This window comes from Apus apus, chromosome 1 (genome assembly GCF_020740795.1).
Source record: "Apus apus isolate bApuApu2 chromosome 1, bApuApu2.pri.cur, whole genome shotgun sequence".
NCBI classification, from domain to species: domain Eukaryota; kingdom Metazoa; phylum Chordata; class Aves; order Apodiformes; family Apodidae; genus Apus; species Apus apus.
Genome location: NC_067282.1, coordinates 41946340 through 41963632, shown reverse-complemented (window position 1 = coordinate 41963632; position 17293 = coordinate 41946340).

Genomic DNA, 17293 nt, shown 5'->3' with positions numbered 1-17293 from the left:
AACTTTATTATTTTTTGTCCCGAAGGCAACTTGTACTCGAAACCTGCTGCTAATAAATGTCAGTGCTGCAATAATACATCCCCATACTCTGTGAAAATGCCGTTACAGACATAGCTCAGAGAAGGAAGAAGGGGAGAGGAAAAGAGATAGCGATGATTGTTACTCTTTTTTTTTTCTTTTTTTCCCTTTTTTTCCCTTTCTCAGATGAGGCAAGTTTCTATTTACTTGTTTTGAGGTGTGGTTTCGACGCAAAGGGCATTTCCCCGTAGACACGGGACGGTGAGCTAAGCTCCCGCATGTTTGACTGAAGGAGGAGGAAAAGGAGGGACGCGGTCCTTTTCGTGCCACACCGAAGGGCTCACGTTGTATGGGAAAAGTACAGCATGGAGTGGAGCCTCGGAAAAAAACCCCAAACTTTCCACCTTTCTCCTGGCCTTGCCAGCCCTGCGCTCCCTACTAGCAGGGAGAGAGAGTCTATGAATCCATGGAAATGTTGGCAACCTCCCCTTCCCTGCATTTATCCCCTGTCACTTACAGACACAGCGCTTTTTTCAAACGAAAAAAAAACAAAAGACGTTTTTTTCTGGTCAACCTGGCACTCCTCCCCTTCGCCTTCTAGTCCACAGCGAGTAGGACGTCTCAGAGCCTGCATGCAGAGAGCTAATTACAGAACCAGGAAAAGAGTTCAGCATAACATTTCTTTACACAAACTGTCTGTTTAGCAATATGTAGCCGCTTGATGCTTGTTATTACTAACAGATCCGGCTGCTCCTGTCAGCGTAGCATTTAAAGTCATGCAGGCTGGTTTCCACCCAGCACTAACGTGCGTTCACATTCATACAACATGCGACTCCAGTGTCCTCTTCCTAAGACTCATTGCTGGCATTTCTTTGCCCACTCGAGGCTAGAAGCAGGTGTTTAAATTAACAGATTTAAAATTAATATTTTGTCCTTGTGTGAATACCCTGCACATAATCCGAATTTGGGATTAGGCTTCAAACTGTCTTTCTCTGTGCCCTTCACGTACCTTATTTCAACCTAGTTATGCTTTGAACTACATTTTTTACCCCCTGAGACAACAATTTTGGTATAAACAGCTCTGTAACAGCTTTAAACATGCAAAACTAGTAAAACAATGCAAAAAAGTAAAACTCTGCTGTCCAGAACGGAATTTGGCAGTAATTCTACATCAGGCACAATACAGGGCAAGGCTACATCTGATGTAGAGCATATACTAGTGACTTTCAGACATTTATGTAAATTGCACTGCTGTAGTAACTGAAATGTTTCTGAGACTTGCATATTTGAATTATATGTTTTACCTCTGTCTGATTAAATGAATTATAAAGAGGTAATTTCAAATATTTTTTTTTGTTTTGCTTTGTTTTATATATGTACATTTTTAAAGGGCCTCCTCTGGCAAGTGCTTTGGCAGGTTAATTAGAACGGTATCACTGAGTAGAGCTCTGTGTACACTTAAACATTTTCAGAAGCAGCTCTGAATGTGTTTTAATTTTTTAAAAAAGCATATAATTAGGTCTGAACTGCAGGTAAACAAATCCAACCCCATCGCCGTGCTTTTGTGCTACTGATGGGCCCAGTCCTACAGTCGTTTGTCAAGCAACAGTCCATGGAAGACTACTAAAAAGAATATCATTTTTGATGGTTAATTGATTTTTTCTTCTAGCATTTACTACTGTCACTAGTAATTAACAGTCAAGTCAGATCGACTTGTTCATGCTTAGGTTCGCTGCTTATCAGACCTACACAGTTCTGCACTGTTTAGCTTCTAGGTAGTCTAAATGAATGCTTAAGATGCAGAAAAAAAAAAAAATAAATTGCTAAGCTCTTTTAAGAATTTCCGTTGTTAAATTTATACTTCTAACTGGTTTAAATTCAGAAAAAAGCTGCCAACTAACATCATCTCCTAAATTAAATTGAAACAAGAGTTTGTTTAGAATTAATAATCAGGAAAAAAAAAAAAAAAGAGTTTACAATTACAATAATTTTGGAATGATTCTGTTTTGTTGTTAATTTTTCAGACAGAGTTAGAAGTGAGTTTATAGTTTAAGAGACAATTTTGCAGCAGAAAACAGAGTAAGATTTTTTGAACCCAGCACAGTTCTGTTTGTTTAAGGAAGAAAGACATTCGGCAGAAGTGTTCAGGAGTCACAGTAAGTCATCTTTCCTCTGCAGCACTGTTCCCTGAGCACCTTATGAAAGTGATAACTCAAGGATTTTAAGGTACTGTCCCACAGAGCAAAAAGGAGAAATAAAACATTGGAGTTGAGTACCTAGAGCTGGATATGTGAAGAACACTTTCCAGCATCTCTGTCACTGACAACAGAAGCAAAATACTCTGTGCTCAGAAGAGCTGCGCCAGGTGGAGTGAAAAGGGGTTAAGCTTTCTGAAACTATGTGAATGCTCCAGGTTCTGAGCAGGCAAGGATCCAGGCTTTCTCAATGAATGTAGAGTCAATTACTTTGAACTCCCTTGTTCCGTGCATTCCTCTTCGCTTAGTAGTGCTATACCCATTAGGGGAGACAGGAGAAAACAAGAACAAATGTCAAGTTCCTGGCGGTCTGGAGCTTGGCAGTGGTGGAACACAGCACTGCCTTTTGGGAGAGAGATTGGGAGCAGAGGAGTTCAGGGTGGGTGGGAGAGAGAACAAGATGAATGGAGATGGGCTCCCTGCTTTCCTAACTCATTGGCTGTACCAGATGTTCCTGTTGGGGAAGGTACTTGTGTTTCACTGTCCTGGAGGTGAGGAAAAGGGCCAGAGTTGATGGAGACCTGCATATGCATTGTTTGGAGGGGTAGGGAAGGAGTGGAAAGACCTGGAGAAGTTGTTTCATAGTGTCAAGGTGAGGAAAACCTCAGGACCGCAGCTGAAGTGAGCCAAACTTGAAGCCAGAGGAAGATGTCTGATAATAATTTGAGGAGGTTTTAGCACATTCAGAGGCCAGCAAATACCCACCTCATTTTTTTATGTTAACTTATTAGAGAAGTGGAAATAAATTTTCTTCTTGCAAAATCAGTAGCTGTCTGTACTTCTGGCTACCCATTAGGCTCCATCTCCCCAAGGGAAGAAACGGTTTCTCTTCTTACTTTTGACTTTCAAAAGAGAGCCAGTACAATCCTTTTACCTCAAGAAAGCGATTATTTTTCTCATTCCTACTTTCCACTGAAAACAGGATTGCACTAGCCATGAGGTACCATCTTAGCTCATGACAGGCTTTGCAAATGCCACTCGTGCTATATAATGCAGCACCACCACAACGAGGAATGTAGCAGGGTGACTTTCTGTTAGAGTGAATGTGGAAAATCATGAAACGATAGTCTATTGCTGTGTACCTTTATCTGTTGCCATTTCAGGACTAGCTAACAGAGGTGTTCCTTTGGCTTACACAAAGGCAAGCCCGGTTCCCATTTTTCTTTTCACTTTACCAAAAATCCTGTAATAGACCCTATAGAGAAAAGGATACTGTTCCTGAAAAAACAAATGGCACTCCCTAATTAATTCAGCCTGGCGTTTGGAGTAAAAATACACTTCATCTTGAATTATTTCCCCTCTTAACATTTCAATAGCCATCCAGTTCCACTTCTTAGCTCAGGAGTGCTAAGTCATACAGTCAGGAAAATACCTCTAGTTCCCCTTGGAGAAGGCTTTGTTGTGAAGCATGTACAGAAAGTGAGGTTTTGTTTTGCCAACCCCCCCTGTATGCCCTAGGATAGTTGTGTAAAGCCTTCCTATCCCCAGTGGAGTCCCCTCAAGATCTCTTTGCTGGGCTGCTGGGAGTGAAGAGCATACTTTCCCAAACCAGCTGGGCATTTCTTGTCACTGGAATTGAAGTGGCACATTGTGTCAGGTAGAAACCACCTAAACAGAGTGACTCCAGCATCAGGTAACTGTATTTGACAGTTTTTTAGAAAATAAAGATAGGAAAATAGCGAAACAACCAATTGCTCTATTCCTCAGGCCAAGACAGAGTCCTCATTGCAAAGCTTGGTACAGACTTTATAAAATGAGTGGTGTACACAAGCTTCTCTTTTGCACAGTTAAAGATGAGGCAAAACTTTTAAATTTATGTTTGAAGTTTGTTAAGATTACTAAAAGCACCCAGATGCAGTTGTACTTGTGGTTTGTTTTTATCCTTTAGCTAAACATATTTTTCTTCCCCTGTAAGATGAGTAAGTTAGAATGTCAGTAAAGGTTTGTGACAACTAAGTGAAGGTATGTAAACTTACCCACAAATAACCTTTGAAATTCTTTTTTGCAGCAACAGGTAAAGATCCTACTAAGTCTGCATTTTCTGTGTTTTGACCTGAGTCAGTCTGCACTGTATAAAGCCTAATTACAGATTAATTACATAAATCTGCCTATGCAGAGATCTGCTCAAGTATTTTCCCTCAAGTTTAACTTGAGTATGTGTGTACACACTTGCATGCATCAGTCTGATTTGCTATTTATCAAGGCCAGTGCTGACTTGGCAGAACAGATGCTTCAAGATGGAAATTTCAACTGCTCATTACTTGAATTCTTGGATTAAGAATCATCAACCTGTCTGAAGGAAACAAGACATCTCACTCACTAGTTGAACGCAATCCTTACTCAGATTTTAAGGAGTAACTTTAGGTAACAGCATTTTATTTCTCTGTTTCAGATACATCTCAAATATTTGCAGCCCATCTGAGGAGAGAAAGTACAGAAAAATCTTTTATTGTTTCCAGTTCCATTTTTGGGCCTCTATAGGTTTAACATATATCTGAATTGGAGCCTGTTTGTTACAACAGGCCTTTTTGAGAACAACAGGTCACTGACTCAGCTTCAAGAGACAAGTGTTTCCTGTATTTTCATCCATTGTCATGCAGCTGCTCGGCTATGACTTGTTGCGTGGTGAGGCCAGAAAGTACAACAGTATGCTCCTTCAGCATGTCATTTAATTATTTATGTCCTATTAGCACAGATGGAAATCTGTACACACGGGTAATTACACAAGATTAATTAAAATATGCACTTAGAAAAGAATATTCACCATTTTTGGCAAGGTGGTTTGCCTGTCACTTGGAAGTTTGCTGGGAGCCACCACCACTTTTCTGCCATCTTCCCTGTGCAACACAGAGGCTGCCCACTTTGTGAAAGCAAGTACTGTTGGCAACATTTGTTAGCAATGGGTGGTCCTACACTGATGTTTAACTGCTTGAATATATGAGACAAACCCACATTCTTTACTACTAAAGAAAGCATTTTTGGCTCCAGAGTGTTTGTCCTGAAAATTTGTTAACAAATGCTAACTGTAAAACTGCCATACTTGCATGTTTTGGCTGAAGTCTCCTGATCAGAGAATAATGTAGAGTGGTTTGGGTTTTGTGAAATACTGGTCCACCAGCTGGGAGATGGAGCCTTTACAGGCTTGGACGTGGCAGAGGGGACAGTCTGGCTGGAAAAGCTAGGAGGGCATTAAAGCAATGACATGGTACTTGTTTAACAATCCCTAGGAGCATAATAAGGTAGGGCAGTGAATACTCATTTGGAAGTAAACCCTGATGTTGAGAGCAAAAATAATTAAAGGATGTGGTCAGAAAGAAATCCTTCGCCTCTTATGTTGTGTTCTTTCAAGCAGGGGAAGAAGGGATCAACTCCTTAATCAACTGCCTACAATGTGTAGAAGGAAGATCCCAGGGACTTTGGGGCATAGCATCTGTAGGGTACAGAGTTCTACGTACTGCAATACTGGGAGCACTGCAGGGAGAAGAAGCAGAATCACAGAATCATTAATGTTGGAAAAGACCTTCAAGATCATTAAGTCCAACTGTCAGCCCTACACCCCTGTGACCAGTAAACCATCTCCCAAAGCACCATGTCTACCAGTTTTTCTCAACACCTCCAGGGATGATGCCTCCATCCCCTCTCTGGGCATCCTGTTCCAATGCCTCACCACTGTTTCAGAGACTAATTTTTTCCTAATATTCAATCTGAACCTCCCCTGGCACAACTTGACCTCATTTCCTCTTGTCCTATTACTAGTCACTAGGGGGAAGAGGCCAACATCCACCCCACCACAACCTCCTTTCAGGAAGTTGTAGAGAGCAATGAGGTCTCCCCTCAGCCTCTTCTTCTCCAGGCTGAACAGGCCCCAGCTCCCTCAGCCTCTCCTCATAAGACCTGTTCTCCAGACCCCTGATCAGCCTAGTCATCCTTCTCTGCACCCTCTCCAGCAGCTCAATGTCCTTCCTATAGTGCAGTGCCCAAAACTGCACACAGTGCTCGAGGTGCGGCCTCACCAAGGCCAAGTATAGGGATAAGATCACCTCCCTGGTCCTGCTGGTTACACTATTCCTGAACCTCCATTTCGGTGTGTCATGTAGCTATACCCTTAGTGGTGAAGCAGGAGAGCTCATGCTATTGATGCTGATGTCTTCACGATTTCTAAAATTAAGTGGTAGTCTCTCTACTAAAAAAATCTTGTGTCTGGCATAGGAGAATTCTGCACTAGAAAAGTTTACAGTCAATAGATCTGATAACCAGTCAAAAAAAAGATAAAATATTGGTGGACATCCCAAAATTACTATTTAACCATACTGACTATTATCAGCAGAAAGGATTGGAATAAACAGATACCAACTTGGGGATTGAAAATGGCTAATCTGACAAAGCTGAAAAAAAAAAAAAGTAGGCTTATGTAGTGACCAGCGAATAATTAGGCAGAATCTGAGTGAGATGAGTACAGCCCTGAAAGTCTGCAATCCCACAGAAGGTAGTCAACACAAAACACTCCTTTCCTCAAAAGAACGACCTCTTTCCTTCTGCCTCTTTAGAGGGTATTTTGTAAAGCAGTTATAATTATAGATACTCAACAGCTGGGAAAAGGACTAGTAACAGCAAATATAACTTTGATGGCAGTGATTATGGAAAAATAATATGGGGGAAGAAAGATGCCTAAGAAGTCAATGACCCACATAGAAAAGAACGTCTAAAAAAAGTCCATTAAATGTATGAAGAACTCTAGCAATTGTCTGGTTTTAGATAAAAGATGTAGAACTGTTGATAAGCAAGGAGAAAAAAGCAAGCTAAATATTCCTGTGCTGTATTTCGTAAAAGAGTAATATACTTGTATTATATGATAATGACAAAATGTTTTCCATTTCAACCGTAATTCAAGAGCACATTAAATCAGCTACAATTAATGAGTATGTCTGGGTAACTTCACACCAAGAATTTTAACAGAGCTGGAAAGTAAGCTTTCAGGAATAATTGTTAGAATGTTAGATATGTTTCAGAAGACTGTTAAAAAGCTAGAATTAGAACCAATACTTTAAAATAAATTGTAAATTAAATGATACAGGTAACTATAAATTTTCATTGTGACATTAGTTTGAACAGCTTAATGTGAATAGTCAGTGTGGGGATTTATTAAAATAGAAAGATAATATAATTTATGCCACTCAGTATATACTTGTGAAAAATAAGACCTTGTTGAACTAACTTTGAATAACACATTTTTGAAAAATTTATCACTTGATTCAGCTCAACATTTTTGACTAAAATTCCTAACTGACAATTCTCAGATTTTTTCAAATGGAATATTGCTAGGTTCATGTATATGATCCTATGGGGATTGGTTTTTTAACAAGCAGCTATTGACCTTTTCTAAAGAAGACATAATAATTGATCAATTTTATATTTTTTTTTTAGGAGATTTAAGCATGGGGGATAAGTAAATAATCAAGATAGGGAATCTGTCTTCTAAAGCAAAGAATTTCTAGATTCCTTGGTATGCTGGATGCTTCTGAACTATAAATCTTCCAGTACAGATACATAGGAAGACATGAACAAGTTCTTAGTAATAGCTACTTAGCTCAAGGTGATTCCTAAGGTGGCCAAGAAGAATTTAAATTTTAGATGTCTAACTAGGTGAACCTCGTGTAGAGCTGTTGTACTGTAACTGGCACCGAAGAGGGTGTTTTATTGAAATGCTCCATCTTTTTACAGGCTGAGAGAGTTGGGGCTGTTAAGTCTGGAGAAGAGAAGGCTCCAGGGAGACCTTACAGTGGCCTTCCAGTACTTGAAGGGGCTACAGGAAAACTGAGGAGGGGCTTTTTACAAGGGCTTGTAGTGACAGGACAAAGGCGAATGGATCAAAATCAGAGGAGGGGAGATTTAGGTTAGACATTAGGAGGAAATTCTTCAGTGTGAGGATGGTGAGGCACTGGAACTGGTTGCCCAGGGAAGTTGTGGAAGCCCCATCCCTGGAAGTGTTCAAGTTCAGGTTGGATGGGGCCCAGAGCAACGTGGTCTGGTGGGAGGTGTTCCTGCCCGTGCAGAGGGGATTGGAACTAGATGATCATTAAGGTCCCTTCTGACTCTAACCATTCTATGATTCTAGGATCTTCGAGCATCCACAGTTCAAAAGGGGGGGAAATCCACCTGCTCACACTTAGCTGTTGAGCCTGCAACCATATGTAGTGTCTACTGAAATAGTCCCTGCACAGCAGATGGAGAGGGTTGGGCCTCCACATGGAGGTAGATGCTACTTCCCTCTAATGGCCTGAATTCTGTATTGACCATGCAGTAGACTGAGGCAGTAATTTTAGTAGTTTTCAATCTTTCCTACTTATGTCCCCTCCGCCCCCCTTTTTAAAATTTTATTTCATTAAAAATAAAAAAAAGCTTGTATAAGGAATTTAAACTTATGGCCAGTAGGCTTGTTTTACCTCTGAGGAGTCCTAGTAGTTCAAGAGCACAAGCTCACAGACTGATAGCTGTTTAGAAGGACCTTTTCTGTACACACTTAAAACTTATGTGCAATATGGATTCCTAAACAGAGGAAAAACCATGAGAATGGATCCTTTGAGCTATCAGATAAAGGTCTGCTTAGGTTGGTTGGATGGCTGGGGTTAAACCTAGACAATTTCCAATCTTGATCAGTCTCCCAAAGTGAGGTTGCTTGAGTAGCATTGTTTATGTTCTGATGGATATTTTTGGTTAGTATTTGAGAATCACTCTGAAGGAGCTTACAGAGCACTAATGGTCCTGATTTAAGGAAACTGGTAATGTGTTTTTGTTGCTTCATTCTTGCTGTTGCACACCCCAATTCTATGATCTGTTCAGAGGAGCCACCCCAACTCAAAGGAGCACAAAGAATTAGGTAGTATCTCCTGTCTATCTAAACAGTATGCTCCTGGGGAGAAAGAAAACCAGTAGGAAGGAACAAGCCCTTTTATCAGAAACAGCTGCAGCAGCAATGAAAGGAGGATTTTTAGTCAGAAGATATTAAAATTACAACAGGGTTCTTTCTTGCTTAATGATAAAGAGTAATAACTCAGATGACCATTACATTTTTCAACATATCCTGGTATCTAGATTGATGTTTTTTGAAAAAAAGAGGAAGTTTAGGCATGAGCAAGTAGTTTCAAAATATGTTAATAATTAGTACTGATTTTCCATGCATCTGCCTCAAGACTAAGCAAGGTTTGACCTCCAATGAAGACACATTAAACATTTTCCAATAGTGACTGGATGTCACTTGTCAGGGAGGATAACAGCAAAGTAGAGACTACAAAAACCTGTGTCAGGCTGCAATAGAAGGGTGAGTCAGGAGTTTGAAAAGTGCTTCCCATGAAAGCTTCTGAAGGTGTACTTGATTTTTCATCCCAATCACGCCATAGAAGAGGAATGTAATTTTGTTACGAGAATATTTTAGATCCTGACCTTAGTCAAACCTCTGAAAGTCAGAGAATGTATTGGACTCACCAGTGAAGCTAAAATCTTACCAGAACATCTGCTGCACTTAGTGGCTATCACAAGGTCTTTTTTGGCCAATAAGAAAGATGAATGAGCCAGACACTACAAATCACAGAGACTCCAGACCTCCTCTACAAGAAACCTATCAGCCTTGATAAAATGTGGTTGCACATGAGTCCTATCTCCTGTTCACTTGGGGGCTTACAGAGTTGGTGACAATTATTGGATGGGGAAATTTCTGTATTTCTAATCTCATGCTGTAATGAAAAGGCACAGCTACATCCCCCTTCATGGTTTTTATTTGCCTCACGGTGAACTCCTCTCATCAAGGAAGCAACTGCCTCCACACAGTTGGTCTAGTTTCATTTACTTAGGTAAGAAAATGACCAATTTGCCAGCACAGGAACAATCTGCAAAGAAGATGACAGGGGAAAAATGACAGTGGTTATTGGTGATGACTCAAATGTCTGTTCACATTAGGGCTGTAGAGCTGGCACACAGCTATCCAAATGCATGCGTATAGAAACGTCTCTCTTCTCAAGTAAGTAACATAAGGAAGACGTCCATTAAGAAAAACAAACTGTCAAATCAGATGTTACAGAAAGTGAAGTGCCTAATGACATAGGGCAGTATTACAGATCCCACCTCTGTTTAGCTAATGCTATTATTCCCATGAGCCAAAGATGCATTCAATGTCAAAGTCTTCTAGAATCTTTTAAATTTCGGTTCGCAGACATATATGTTAATCAATATGCAATATAAACAGGTTATTAACACCATGTTACTTTTTTTTCCTCAGTATTTTCCACCTTTCTCAAATATTTAGAGCCCAATCAACAGAAGCAAACAGTTTTTAAGAGAGAAAAACATGGAATACATTGGTAACATTTTGGCACTTGCAGTTTCAAGTGTTACATTATTATTTATTTTCTACAAATCATGCCGGGGAAAAAAAGCAACCAATATTCACCGAAATATTAAATCCAGCTTTTTCTACACTTATTCTGAGGATATTAATTTTTCCAGGGGATTAAGGATATTATTTTCTGAAGAGAGGTTTAAATTACAATCATCTGTTAAAACCAGTTTAGCTAGTTTCCACTTTTAATATATTAATAATTTTTCAAAAGTTCATTTTTTCATTATTTCTTTTTGAAATATTCAAAAAGGAAAATAAGTAAGTAAAAAGAAGTATTTACCTTCAGAACAAGAGTCTGGATAAACAGCCATTTTCCACTTTAATGATTTTTTCTGTTTGTTTTTTTAATCCCCTATAGCAGCTCTAGATAAAAGTATTTAAGTATTGGAATGTTGGCATATGAGCCATAAATATCCTGGTTGCTGGGTGACTTAATGAGAGCTTGGCCTATGTCTATTGTGTTATGGTATGGAAAACTGCAGTTCATGGATGTGTAGCTCATTTCAAATGCATTTACCTGACCGGTTCATACCATGCTTAGTTAAGCTATGGAGCCTGCTTACGTGTGAGCTCGTAACTCATGTGGCAAGTTGGATGAGGCAAGACTTTACCAACACGTCTTAATCCCTGTGCTGCTTGATAGATAGAAGTAAGATAAAGGAGAGGAAAAGTTGATTCAATCTTTTAACAAAAGAAGGCTTCTGTCTCTCTAGATTGCATATGGATAACTTCGTAGAGCAACAAAAGACAAAGCTTTTTTTAGTGATTAGAAAGTCTTGCTTCTGTGCAATTCAAGAGGAAGGCCTAACGATTCATAAATCTGGCCCACAGTACCAGGTACAAATTGCCATAAGATACTACATAACTGCATGTAAGCTGTGGGACAAATAAATAAATCTGTATTTCATTGAACCAGAGAAACAAACTAATATTAAAAGATATGCTTTGGCAGGAAGAGAATAAAAAAATCACATCCTGTTCTACTTGTCTTAAAGTATTTTACCATACAGCAATACAGTTTTTCAAATTTTACATTTTGTATTCAGATATTATTTCAGTGAACAGGGAAAGAAGTAAAAGTGGAAGGGATAAAGAGGATGTGAACTCTTTTCCTTTCACTTCATGTTAGCATTGCCAGATCATGTGAATAGAGAAGACTGCAATTGCACAAACGGTTTTTCATCAATACCACATCTGCATCCATCCCTGTTGCTTTAAATCTTACATTAAAACAATTATTTGAACATAGTGAAATTCACCTCTGAGGTAATTACTAAGCACAGTAGGTTAGACCAGCTTGGTGAACTGTGTTCTAACAGCAGAAGCATTTTGCAATGATCTATTGCAGCACTTCCAATCCAGGTGACGTTATTTATAGTATGAAGCAGTGGCAATAAGCTTTCCTGGTATCTAATTTAAGAAGGACAAAAAAAGCTCTATGTTCTTATTACAAACACACTGTGGTACTATTAAACTAGTGTCATGTCAGTGTTTCCTAAAAAAAATACTTGAAAAGGAAGTGCTACTAACCATTCCAAAGCTGAGTGTTGAAGTAGTCATGGTATCCATTGTGTTGAGTATTTGCCCAAGGTTCCTTATTATTTCATGAAGTTAGGTGCATAAAAATGGGAAAATAAAACCTAGAAAAGTGATCAGAAAATGAAGAAGGAAGACTCATATATTAAATTCAGTACCCTGTCAATAAGAGCTTTATATAGTCTGTATGAGGTGCTTCGAGCACTGGATTTTGTCTTGGTCATTTCTTTCCAAAGTTGAAGGTCACTTCTTTCTTCAGAAACGCTCCCATCATTATCTTGCCCAACATTAACTTCTGCAAACACTCAATGGGGATGGTAAGATTCAATGCTATCCACCACCTGAGGAAAATGTTAACATACTCAGTTGCCTATGGAAGCAGTAGAATGACTATGGAGTACTGTGAAGCTCAGAGCCTGGCCAGTTCTCTTCAGACTGGGTTCCAGTTTCTGGTCCAATAAATACATGTTCAGGGTCACACTTGTTCTTACTACCAAACCCAACAATTGGTATTTCATACAGAGTGAAGCACTGTTAGTACTGTCATTTCTCTGTGTAGCAGTAGGACTTGGCATTGTCACAACTAGGACAAGTCTAGGTGGTCACTGAGAACACGTATCTCTACTTTTGGTATCTCCATGGCTGAGTGGCATCAAAACAGAATTTTAAGAATGTTATGGTTACTTGTTTTTGATTTCAGAAATTAGATGTGATAGGAATAAAGAACACAGATCTCCTACATAAAAGAAAAAAACATAGCTGAGAAGGTAAATCGGATATATCTGTTTCCAGAAACATCCAGTGAATCTGAAAGCTTGCATATTAAAGATACCATATACTTTTAGGAAAACTAGGGCTGTCATTCAAATCAGTACATGTGTTGCTGTCGTGGGCCCATAGGGAGTTTGCACCTGTCATGAACCTGACAATTCTTGGAGACAGGACAGTAGATCAGAGAAGCCCATGAAGATGAGGCAGTACAGTAAGCCTTATATTTTTAAATAAAATTAATTTCAAGATGCTTTGCTCATTCATAACCAAAAGCACCTTAAACATGGATGTCACAGAAAAATATTTTGGTTTGTATTAAAAATAAATAGAATGAAACCCAAATAATTTAACTCACACTTTTGTTAGAAATGTATGTTTTTATATATATCATATTTTACATATGTAAAAAATATTTCCATTTACAACTACAATAGAATAATAGTGAATTATCCAAGAGTCTTGATGTTACTGTAGCTAGAGATAAAAGAACTTTACATAGTTTGTTTCTTTGTAGTTTCACAGAGTTAAATGGATTGAAAATACTCTGTACTCACTAAAATTAATTCAGCCATCTCAGAATGACTATCATGGTGTATGAATACTTGACAAAGGCTTCAGCCTGTACTGATTTGAAATGGCACATCAGAATGAAAAGCCACTATATTTCATGGGATTGGGCACTACTTCATGGGATCAGGCATTTGTTTTTCATTGACAGGAGCTCTCAGCAGCTCACTTAGGTTTCCCTGAGGGAAGTTTCAGACAGTCTCCATTGTGTAGGAGGGCACCTTAGCTGTGCATCGAGATTAGCCTGCAGAGATTTTACAGGGTTGAGAAAGAAAGGTAAGCTCCCTCCTGCTGTTGGTAAACACTGTTATTGTTCTCCATTCCCTGCTGAATGGAACAAATGCAATTCTGCAAAGGTAATTACTGCAATAATGAAAGAAATGACACAAAATGACAAGGAATGTGCTAATTCAGTGAGACTCAAGTCATTGACAAAGTAGTCCCTTTACTGCTCGTTGTTACTTTCAGGCACGTACTCCCTTACTCATAAATACTGAGTGGATTTTGGGGACTTAGTACTTAAATAATAAGTTAATAAATAAAGATTAGTGTGTAAGAAGTGATGCCTAATGATCTCTTAGGAGTTGTCTGGTCAGACCTGAACACGGAAGATCTCTCATGAAGTATCTAAAAAAAGGGACTTAACTGTCATTGCAGGATTTACAGCATGTTTCCTTTTTGAACATCCAAGAATGAAGATTCACTAGAATTTTATTCATATGCTAAAATATTTTAACCCCAGAGTAGGAAAAGGTGGCAAGTGACTAGACTTCACCAAAATATTGTATTTTTTTCCTTGCTTACACTTCCCACAGTATCACAGAAGAAACAAGTGATACTAATTTTTGTGTGAACATTTTACATGTAGCTCTGGATGACAAGTTGTGAATCTGTTTACGTGGCTCCACTGGCACTGGGAGATGTGTGCTTGGAAACCATAGGCCTGTGAAATGTAGAGTGACAATTCTCCTGTATGTGTGGCACTACAGCAGTGAAGGGGAGCTCAAGAAAGTTTGGGCAAAGAAACGATCCTCTCTCAAGGTCTCAGGGAGAATTCAGTAGGAATACTTCCAACTCCTTTTTTCTTTTTAGAAAGGGCCGCTGCACTTAGGTAACAGTCCTGTTTAAAATCCACATATAAATTCTAGATGACAACTTCCTTGCAAAAGTCAAGAACTACATTGCCAACTCTACTTTATAATAATGCACAAAGAAACAAATTCTTCTAAAGAAGCAAATAAAAAAGCAAAAGAGAAAGTCTTGCATGCTCCACTATGCATCTCTAAAATCACAATAAAAAGGAGCACTGGGAATTGCTAACAATTTCAGCTGCAACACTGAATAATCTAAGTAATCCTTCTTCTATTTAACAGAAGGAAAAATGAAAAGACTTTCATTGAAATACAGTCACAAATTCCATCCATAAGACTTTTCCTGCAATTAAGTTACATTTACTGATCCACTACTCCTTAAAAGAAGCATTAACACAAAGACTTCAATTATTCATGGTCAAACAAAGTTGATTCTATTGCTTCAATCAAAGCAGCATTCTCTTTTACAGTGGTTATTTATGTATTATCTTCAAAAAGGGCACACAGTCTATGAAAACATGTAAGTTTCTGAGTAAAAGCTATTTCCATGATTAATCCTAAGTTTCTGCATTTAATACTTCTGCCATTTCCTGCTTTCATGGGATGAAATTTTCTGGGTTTTTTTGTCCCCTTCATCCTTTAAAGGGTAAGCTGATTAAAATTCACCATTTTTTGAGCCATTCCAATGCCCTGAAAAAAAGGAGTCTCTCTCAAAAAAAAGAAAAATACATCTTTTTATTGTGACAGAAAACTTATCAGTAAAGAAACAAACCTAGGGAACTCTGCAAAATGAACTTGGTGGAACAAAGCTGGTGTTTCTTGTGCTGTCAGCAGAGGGCTTAGAGCTGTGGAGGGTCTAACATCTGTGGAGCTGTACCTCCTTCTCCTGCTGCTAAAAACTTCTGCTGTACCTGCCACTCACTCCTCCAGAATTCCCAACTGCTGCCCATTTCCACTAGCAAAGCTGTCCCCCAAGAGTTAGCACCTCGTACTGCTGCTCATTGCTGCCCAGCTTCAGTCCAAAATACCCAAAGTGTAACTGCCTTAATTAAACTACGGAAGTATGTGCTTTAAAGGTCAAGACTTCCATATCAATCCCAGGAATTTAAGAAGGGGATAACACCGCCCAAAGACACTAAGCAAAACTTGATCTTCCAGAGATACTTGTTCCATTTTCAAAGGTCGAGAACGAATACAGATTCTTGATATTCTTTGGTATAAGAAAATACCAGGGATAATTTCGTTGACTCACTAGAAAGTCTGGCATGTGTTCTATTAAATGTAATGTTAATAGGGAGATAAATTCTTTCCTCAGTAGCCCTCCCTAATGACAGCAACCCTGAAAGATGACAGGCTGCTACAGACTCAAACTGTTGAGCATAAACCTGTTTTCCTATAAACGTGCAACAGACTGATAATAGATTGAGGTGGGTACATCATAGCATAAAAAGAAGTAATTTTTTTTCTAGAAAGCCATGCTAGAAAGTCTTCCAAAGACATGGAAACTGATGAATGCACACCAGGAGCAAAAGAGTTCTCCCTTATCATCTTGCAGGTGTCAGAGGTTTAGCAGAGTTAGTGCTCTTTTTGCTGGAACTAGATATCATACAAAAGGATAACTGAAAGGGAAAGTAACAGCTAGAGGTAGCAAATCGTATTGCAGTGATACTGACAAATATTCAGACACTAATATTTGAATTTACAGTTGTTCCTCTTTTACGAGGTTTCATTACTGTTTTGTACAGCAAGACTTGAACACTACAAAGCCCAGTGACATTGCTTCTTTGAACAGAAAATATTTAGAAACTACAACCACAGGATCCAGCAACAAGCCTTAAAAGTTTATGTTCTTATTAAAAAAAAACAATTTCATGTTTTCGGTTTTTTTCTGCAAATAAGAGAATTCCTTGATGCTTCAGAGCATCTTTGCTTCTAGCAAGGGACAAAAAGGTGAGAAAGCAATTATACTGTTAAAAAAACCCCAAACACCTCACCTGTCCTAAAGCAACTGTCCTTCCTTCTCACCTGTTCAGTCCATATACTTACAAAACTTGTGAGTTTAGTAAAACCAAATTAATCTACTCAGAAATGTAATAGTGGATAGAGGTTTTTCTCTCTTTGCTCCTTTTGGTTTGAGAAAGAGGAACTGAGGATGATTGTGTGGGTTGGGCACCTCAGTCACAAGTTGCTTACATGCATGACTACTCTTAGAAATTTCTCTTTACTTCATTATTTTTGACTCACACATCATTGACACAAGGCCTACAACAATGGGAAACTGCAAAGACCATTTCACTAAGAAGAATTTTGGAATAATTCGTTTGACAGCTATGTTTGTGGGAAATAACATCAGTAAAAATGCTGTACAGGTAATGCAACTGAACCTTTTCATTACTCAAAGAGCAAAAATGTTCATTCATTTTTGCTGTAGGGCATTTCACATTTAAATAGTTATATTTAAGTGACATTTTAGCTTTCACATGAAAAGCTTAGAAGGTCTCCTCCTAGATAATTAATTATAGCCTTGGAGTCTAGTGAGGAGACACAGGAAAAATACAAAGTCTTCAACTGGATAAAGAAATAACATATTAAGGAGATTTACACAGAGACTACAAGGACTAGAAGAATTTACGAACAGTATTACATGTTACCAGTATATGCTA